Below are 9,386 nucleotides of genomic sequence, written 5' to 3' on the forward strand. Positions count from 1 at the left end.
ATTGTCACATATAGGTTAGCTTTTAACAAAATATCCTTAGCAGTTAGCGTTAAAATTAATAAAGACATATAAATAACTTAAATAATCTTCTTTCTTAATGTTTAAAGTGTAAAATGTAGTCTTTTTTTTTGACCAAAATTTGCCTCCTTAACAAATTATTTGTCATTCTAGTCTACCACCTAAACTTATTATAAAGAGGTTTATTTTTGCTAGCTCAACTGAAATTCACACTGTTTTGTTGGTTATATAGAAGGTAAATAGCTAAACTATCCAGTTACTTTACTATTCATGAAAGCACTAAATAAAGTGTTTCTCCTGAGTAACTAAGATAGAAATGTGAGAATTTTTTTTTTCACTTATACGGAGGAGACTAAAAATTAACCGTTGAACTGTTCAACGATTTCATTGTTCGTAAAAATACTTAACTTTTTAGTGGTTTATATATAAATCGCTGAATAGTTCATGATTTTAGCTTAGCTAGCTAAAGATGCGCTATTTGGTGATAAGTTCAGTTGGTATACTAAATGGATACAAAAGTTTCGTCCTAAAATATTTACCAATGATTGTTTTATTAAATAGATGTTCCTTGAGTAATATTAGATAGTTTTTAAACTATTTGGACCAATGTTACAAGGGCAAAATAGTCTTTTCAAAGTTTAAGTTCAGATTTAATTATGATTAATTAGATTTAACTAATATAAAAAAAAATTATGATTACAATAAATTTTGCATTCCTTCCGTTAGGGTTGGAATTGTTAAATTTTTAATAGCTAAGAGGTAAATTGTATATAATTATTCTTTAGGGATCCAATATAATGTAAATATGCAATAGGCTAGTTTTTTGACCGAAGTACTGGTATAGTAAAATATATTTCCCAAAATATAATATTATTCAAAGTATTTTCCAAAGTAGTACAATAAGAAACTTACTTTCTGAAATAGCGACTCTTGTTGCCTAATCAACTAAGTCTTATCCCTATAGTAATTGAGAAAAATAATTAATGAATCGCACTATGGGAAAGTAATTCATAAATAACTCTAAGTTATTGTTAAACTACTCCAATCAAGTTAGCGCTACTAGTAAATGCCTCTTTGGTAAAATGAATATATGAATCGCTCCTTGAGAAAGCGATTCATTAACTACCCTCCGAGAAAGTGATTCAATACTAAATTATTCTTTCGAAAAGCGTTTCTGATATACACTGTTTCTCAGAAACTGAAAAAAAAAAAAATCTAAAACTGAAACAAAACTGTATGCTAAAAATCAAGTCACACTTTGGATCAGAAACTGAAATTTAGAAAACAAAATTTGGATTCAAAGAAAATGAGTCAATTTTGACAACTTAACCATTTGAGTCAACTAACAAAACACCGGCAAATGAAATTTGGAAACTTAACATTATATGAAACCCCCAACATATGAAACTTGCCACAAAACAAAAATATATTTAGCAAAAAAGTTTAAGAAAATCAAAATACATCATAACTCCCCAAATGTTTACAAGAATAGACTAAAACTAAAAATGAAAATAAATATCATCAAATATTCTCCTGGTACATAAAAATGAAAGTGTGATGATTTATTTCTCTTGTATATAGTAACTCCTCGTGTAGATGACTCTTAAGTTAGCTGAGAAGTGGGGACCTTTATTTGAGGAGCTTATACGTCTCGAGAGACCTCAATCTTGGGAGGGACCTCAGTCTTAGGATGGATCTTCAATCCCCTGTGTACTGGTCTAAAAAAACTCTTCTTGTCATCTTCCTATATGTCCCTGTCTTCATAGTCGTCTGCCACGTTTTCTCCTTCGTGTAGATGGCTCTTGTGCCAACTGGGATGTGGAGACCTCAATCTAGGATAGTGTCCTCGTGAGCTGGAGCTGCAGTGTCCTCATGAGCTAGAGCTGTAGAGTCCTCGTGAGCTAGATTTGCAGCAAGACGTTGTGACTCCATCAATTATGTATAGTGCTGTCACACATACTCACACATCTCTGTCATTGTAAGATGCCCCCTATCACTACTCTACATCCATAGTGCATTCATACCGTTAGTATGAATATCCGTCAAAATATGAACCGACGAGCAAAACACAAGTCAAATTTACATAATACTAGAAATAGTAAATTTCATTGTAAAAAAGTACACTACCATAGTCTCAATGATGCTACCAGATAGATGAAATTGCATAGGGGTTAATCAGATAAAGAAAAAACAAGTTGTTGGGTGATCGTTCTGTACTACTCCATATAGGGGTCGGTGAATCTTATCAATTAAATATGTGGGCCCTTATTTACAAATCTATTTATTCGTTGCTCCCACATATTAATGTATCTTGCATGATGCATCTGCTAGTAATAATTGCTCTTTTCACACTTATAGACCTCATGAAGTGCATCTTCTATATTACATGAAATTGGAATTTGTTGTATGCGAAAAAATTGTCACATAACACAATAAAAAAATGCCACTCCACCACATCAAAATATATGCAAGGAGCTCTAGTCCTCCATATGTGACTGTCTGATGTACAGAGCGAATTTGTAGACAAGAGCTCCTATCTACGAGTGGGGGTGGTACTACAAGAGATCTTGGGCCTTTATCGGTGGGGCTGATACGATGATACTACAAGAGCTCTTGAGCCTCTACAGATTGGGGTAGTACTTACTACTCTTTATAAAGTACTGCTAGTGCAACATCGCCCTAGCTAATATTACTAAAGTATTACAAGTCTCGTAGTAGAGGTAAATACATCAATTAGATTGTAGCTCCTAACTTGTCAGCCAAAATGCAGCCACCCAAAAGTGATACAATACATCTCTGAGCATATCTCTATATAGTTTGATCATAAGTATCTATATGTAACATCGCAAATGTGTCATGCAACTATTGCATTTGGATTGATAAATCTCGCATAGCAGTCTGAGGTGGCGTAATTCATAAAATCTCTAAACATAACTGAAAGCCTAATTTAATCTATGTTATTAGTGAGAGCTAGATCATGGATACATAAACCCATAAGTATCACCATATCCTTCAAAGTCATGGCAGCCTTTCTGATTATGAGATGAAATATGTGTCTTTCACCTCTATTACTCCACTAGAGTTGTAATCAATAACCAATCAACAGTAATATTTGCTACTCTATAGAAAAAGTAGAATTCGTTTTAAACAATAAGACGAAGAACTCATGAATGTGGCACCCATTGTCTCAAAATCCGTGTAAAATAATGTCGACAAATGAGGCTACCTGAATCCTGCAATATACAAAAACAAAAATAAGTATGTCATATGAACTAAACATTATAGTAAATTTAATTACATAATAATGATAGCTCTTACCTGTAACACCCCTGTTCGGCACAGGCACGTGCACGCCCACGCACCCACATAGCACGCGCGGCACATGCGATAGGTTGGGCGGGACCCCTCACGCACAGATACACTCCTAAGCACATATAATCATGACATCATCAAATAATACCTACTAACATATATATACTCACATAATCCAACACCAAATAAATTATATTAATCAACTAAAAATCTGTTAACATCTGAATATCCAAATGCACAATAATATACACTAGACCACTACCTAATCTAGCAGGACCCACATAGGCCACAACAAACCATCAAGATACAACTAAAACAACTAAGACAAGAGTATGCTATGATTCGACCTGTATTATACAAATCATCGCCTAATACAAAAGAGTACAATATCAAATACTAGTACAACTCAATTTCTATATAAACTATCACATATACCGTCTCGCACCTATAGCCCACCTCATCAATCTAAAATATCTCCTCGGGATCTCTCAAGTCACTATCATGTACCATATATCTAAGAAGGTTAGAAAAGAAATAAAGAGAGTCATGAGCAAAATGCTCAGTGAATAGACTTTACCCCGAATTAGTGATGTCAAACAGAGAGTAAATCATGTACTGGATAATATGAATCAGAAATAACATCATGTTATGAATGAGTATATGAGTATATCCTCACTAATATATATAAATAAAAAATAGATAACATGTCATAACTGATAAAAATACATAATCCTCGACAATGAATAAATAAATCTCCATATCATACTATCATCATAACTCTCTCTCAAATATGACACATGATGCATGCCGACCATGACCATGTTATGATATCAAATGCAACCATATATGATGTATATTGACCACTCGATAATCAGGTAATCAGATGATAATAAAATCATATGCATTTCTCAACATCTAAATCATTAATGTCATCTCTATATGTCATCATCATATTAGACCACTGTGCACAGTCAATACCCAGTACCCGGTCTCAACATCATGTCCGAAAGCTCATAGCATACTTCGCCACTCGCAAGAGTATCTCAAATATAACCATACCCCGCTATCCGCTAGGGTATCAACATCCATCCAGACCGGGCACCCATATAGTTGATAAAAACCTCATGAGGATAACTCGCCACATATGCCCTAGCAAACAGCATGTGTCTGAATGTCTACTATGCACACATACTAACGACCTCAGACGTAAGGCCAATAGGATCGCAACTATGTCGGGCGATCAATCATCTCTAGGCACGCCCTAACCCTCGCGCCCACTCGGGTATCCTCATGCTTTCTATCAACTATCCTATCAATCACATTTTATGCTTTCCTTCAAAATGACAGATCATATGCATATATCCAGTACGATAACAAGTTAATGCATAATAGAAATTTAGGTGGAATAGAAATCAAGAGAAAAATGATACAATATAGTCTCCAATTATATAGTCAACACATGCATACTCATGCTAATCTATTATATGCATACCCATGCTATAGATCAACTAGACATAACCTTACAACAGTATAATCATCTCTATTTATCATCATCATACTCATATCCAAGATCAGCCTAATTATATGCATGATAAAAATATGCTCGATTGGAATCATCTCTATATAAAGTCATATAATCATGCTGGAGGTCAAAATATGCATATACATAATATATAATATATCCTAATTTGATAAAGACGTCTAGAGGATAAGACTACTCACTATTTGATCAGAAGACACAAACTACGCATCTCTCACGTCCGTCAGTTAACCGAGTGACACTCATCGCTAGTAAGGTCCACGGGGTCTCAAATAAGGGGTTCGGGGTCTGAAAATATTTTAGTAGCATGAAGTTAGTCGTTCATCTAATTAAAATTCGTTCATGTAATATATGATGATTTACAAGGTTTTAGAATTTCTACTTATCTTTATAACTAGCTAGATTTTTAATTACAGATAAAAATATAAATATAAATATAGATGAAAACCTAACTATAATTATATCTTAATTAATTAGAGATTACTTTATAAAATAATAAATAAATACATAAGCCTAATATTTTATTTTTTACAAAAATAACAATATATAATAAATTATTAAAATTACTTAAAATGTATATCATAAGAATATTAGAATATAAATCTAATAATTATAATTCACAAATCTATCTATTAATCTAATATACATATAAGTAAATAAATATAAGTATTACCTATATTCATGTGTAATAGTTTATAACCTAATTAATCATTAATTAATTATAATTAACAATAACATATTAATGAATATATATTATTATTAAAATAAATAATGTCTAAATTTATTTGTATTAATTAAAACTGAAATACCTAAACAAATAAATAATAAAATAAAAATAAGGATAACTAGTACTAGTGCTGGGCTCGGTCCAGCACTAGCCTGCTACAACAAGAAGAGAAGAAGCAGCTGAGGAAGAAGAAGAAAATAAGAAGAAAGAAGTAAGAAGAAGAAGAGAAGAGAAGAGAAGAGAAGAAAAGAAGAAAGAGAGGAGGGGACGGAAGTGCGGACCCGGGCCGGCGGGGAGGGCACCGGCCGCTGCTGGCCAGCCAGCGGCCGGCCTCTCGCCGGCGGCTCGGCTCCGACGAGCCCGAGCTCGGGGCAAGAACGAGAGAGGGGGAGAGAGAGAGAGAGAGAGAGAGAGAGAGAGAGAGGAAGAAAAGGAAAGAGAGGGGGAATGAGGGATCTCACCGGCGGCGGCGGCTTCAGGGGAGGTGGCGGCGGGCCGACGTCGGCAACGAGGAAGGAAGTAGTGCGAAAGAGAGTGGAGAGAGTGTAGAGTGAGAGAAAGACCCAGAGATAGATAGATAGAGAGAGAGAGATTTAAAGAGAGAGAGGGAAGGGGGTGGAGGAGGAGTAGTGGCGGCGCCGGGGCCCGCCGCGGTCAGCTGGCCGCAGCCGGTTGGCTGCGGCAGCGGCAGTGGGCGCGTGGCGCCCCACCACGCAAGCTGCATGAGCAGCTTGCATGGGCACGAGGCCGGCCACAGTGTGGCCGGCCACGTCGTGCCCAAAAAATTTTAATTTTAATTTTTTTGTCTCTTATTTATTTTATTTATACATTATATTATTATTATTATTATTATTATTATTATTATTATTATTATTATTATTATTATTATTATTATTATTATTATTATTATTATTATTATTCATTTATTTATTTATTTTTTCTGGGTTATTACGTTACCTCACCTCTCCAAATAGCTTCAAATATATGTTATTTTTGTAACCTCAAAACAGATCAAACTAGAGGGTCTAGATCCTCACATGCAATCATCTGCTCACAATCATATAAAATTACATTAATAAGTATACTAAAGAACATGCCATAAAAAAAGTAACATGACACGTAAGATAGTAAACATGCTAAATATTTAAGAAAGTGCAAAATAGTTACATTTGAAATAGTGTTAGTATTTAACTCTTTATTTGTAACATGTCAAGTTTGTCGATTATGTCCTTATTGTTTGCAACACCTACATTAGTAGTCATGAGTCCATAACGATGTCCACCATCGTGAGCTAGAGCCCACTTTTCAACTGGGATCTCGTTAAGCAATTTCTTGGCATCTAGATGTAACCACTCAATTCGTGATATCCAAAAATCAAACTTTTGAATTTAATTTTCCATAGCAGTTTGATAAACAAAATTATTTAAAATAGTATTATGAAAACGTTTATTAAAATTGTTAACCATATGACGCAAACAAATATGGTGATAAGTCATTAGCTTCTTTGGATTATTACTAGAGTCATTCATAGCTGTTAATATCCCAACATGCTGATATGACATTAAATTTTTTTATTTATTTTTGATGCATAATAAGATAATGCAAAATATAAGAAATCAATCCCAACTAGATGCATTCTTGCTCTCTACAATAACAAATAGAATGGAAAATATTTGTTCATTTTCATCAATGGTCGTAGCAATAATTAAGACTCCTTTAAATTGACCATTTAAATCCGTGTCATCAATACTTATTATAAGTCTACAATGTTTGAATCTATAAATTGAAGCTCCAAAGGACCAAAAAAAAAACATTTCTAAACATCTTTATATTCGGGTCATCCAATTTGATTTTATCCTACTGAATCACTGTATCAAGATTTTTGCGTTTAACTTCCATTATATATGAATGCAATAGCTTACATGTTTTTGCCCAACCACCAAATAGATTTATCATGATATTTTGTTTTGCTCTCCATGCCTTTTAGTATGAAATCTGATGATGATAAGTATGGATAATCTTTTATTGGAGACTAACTATTTTTATACTTATATTATTTCTCGCAAAATTTGTAAGTCTGTGAGCCACAAATTTGATATCTAATTGATGATGGTCTACATTTAGTGAAGGGTTAAGATAAGTAGAGGGGTAATGTATTTTATTATTTCGCACATCATATTACTATTGCAAATATATGCTCGTACTCCCTATTGATAAATATTATCTTATTGACTCTTTATATAAAATGATAGGACTATAATATTTAACTCATATGTGTGGCGTGAGGTAATTGCATGTTTTTAAAGGGTTAATTATAGCTACACCACCTCAAGTATAACCGGTTTTCATGGAAATCCCCTAAATTTTGAAAAAATTTTAATGTCACCCTTCTGTTAGTATACCTACCATTAGAAAAATTGGGTTAGTCAGCTTACGTGGTAATCATATCAGGATATATCAACTATAAAATAACTTAAATACCCCCTTGTTGGAGAGAAGAGAACTTAATGTTATTTTAGTTTAACAATAATGGACAAATATATCCTCATCTTCATTCTTCTCTCCCCATTCTCTCCCTTCCCTCATTTTCATTCTTCCCTCCCTCATATCCTCTCCTCCTTCATTCCCTTCACCGCCACCACCTCCTCCTCCACCGTTGACGACCTCCCTCCTTCGCAGTACTCCATCGCCACCACCTTCATCATGTACGCATGACGCAGCGTGCCTTCACTACGTAGCCAGTAGCATAAATACACCGTCACATGCACTAGCTTGAAGTTTGTCGGGCTCGGCTTGACCAGATCGCGACCTAGGTTGTGTCAAAGGAGCAGTGCCTGTGCATCAGCTTGAAGTTCGTCGGTCTTGGCTCGATTGGATTGCAACCTCTTTCCGACAACGCTTTTGCCCACGGCAAGGCTCGTTGCCCCGATGAATGAGGGTGTCTACAGGATTCCACTATGACAAAATCCCTAAGGAGGGAGCAGCATGGGGGTCACGCCGTGTAGGATGGGGAGGCAATGAGGAATTCGTTGCCATGCCATATTGGAGGGGGAGGCGGCAGACAACTCACTACCGCGCCGGCGATGAGCTCGATGTGCTATTGTGTGGGCTTGGGAGGCAGCGAGCTTGTTGCTGTGCCACATGGGCTAGGGAGGCGACGACGAGCTTGTTACCATCACCCTCCTGCTCATGCGTTGCCATCGTTGTCGTCACCGTCTTGCTCACACGTCACTATCGTTGCCATCTCACTCACACGCCACTACCATCTCTCTCATGCCATGTGACATTGTCGCTGCTTGATGCAAGGTAGAAGACGAGTGGAGACTAGAGAGAGAAAGGAGGTTAATTTATTTGAGATTAATGATGCAATTTGCTATTTTAATTTATTTTTATCAAAAATTAATAATATTATGATATATTAATTAGGGGTATAATAGTCATAGCGTATTCCGCCACTACTGTTTACCTTTTCATTTAGATCCAAAGTTTAAGGGGGACACTATAACCCAAAAGAAGTTATGTAAACTTCAGAGGGTGTAACTGTAATTAACCATTTTATTAATACATTTGCAACTCGTCTTTTCTTTTAAATAATAGACCGACACGTGAATCCCCACTAATATTCTACGAATCAACTGATATACCTTATACTTTGTTACTAGTAACTATATGAGGTGCCTAATCTACATTACACTACTCTGATGAAGGTTCAAATGAAGGTGTCACAAAATGATCTTGATAAACATCTAGTTGTTGATCAATATTTTCATCGGATGCGGAAAATATAAT

The sequence above is a fragment of the Typha angustifolia genome, chromosome 11 (genome assembly GCF_048772165.1).
Source record: "Typha angustifolia cultivar Huaian chromosome 11, ASM4877216v1, whole genome shotgun sequence".
Classification (NCBI taxonomy): domain Eukaryota; kingdom Viridiplantae; phylum Streptophyta; class Magnoliopsida; order Poales; family Typhaceae; genus Typha; species Typha angustifolia.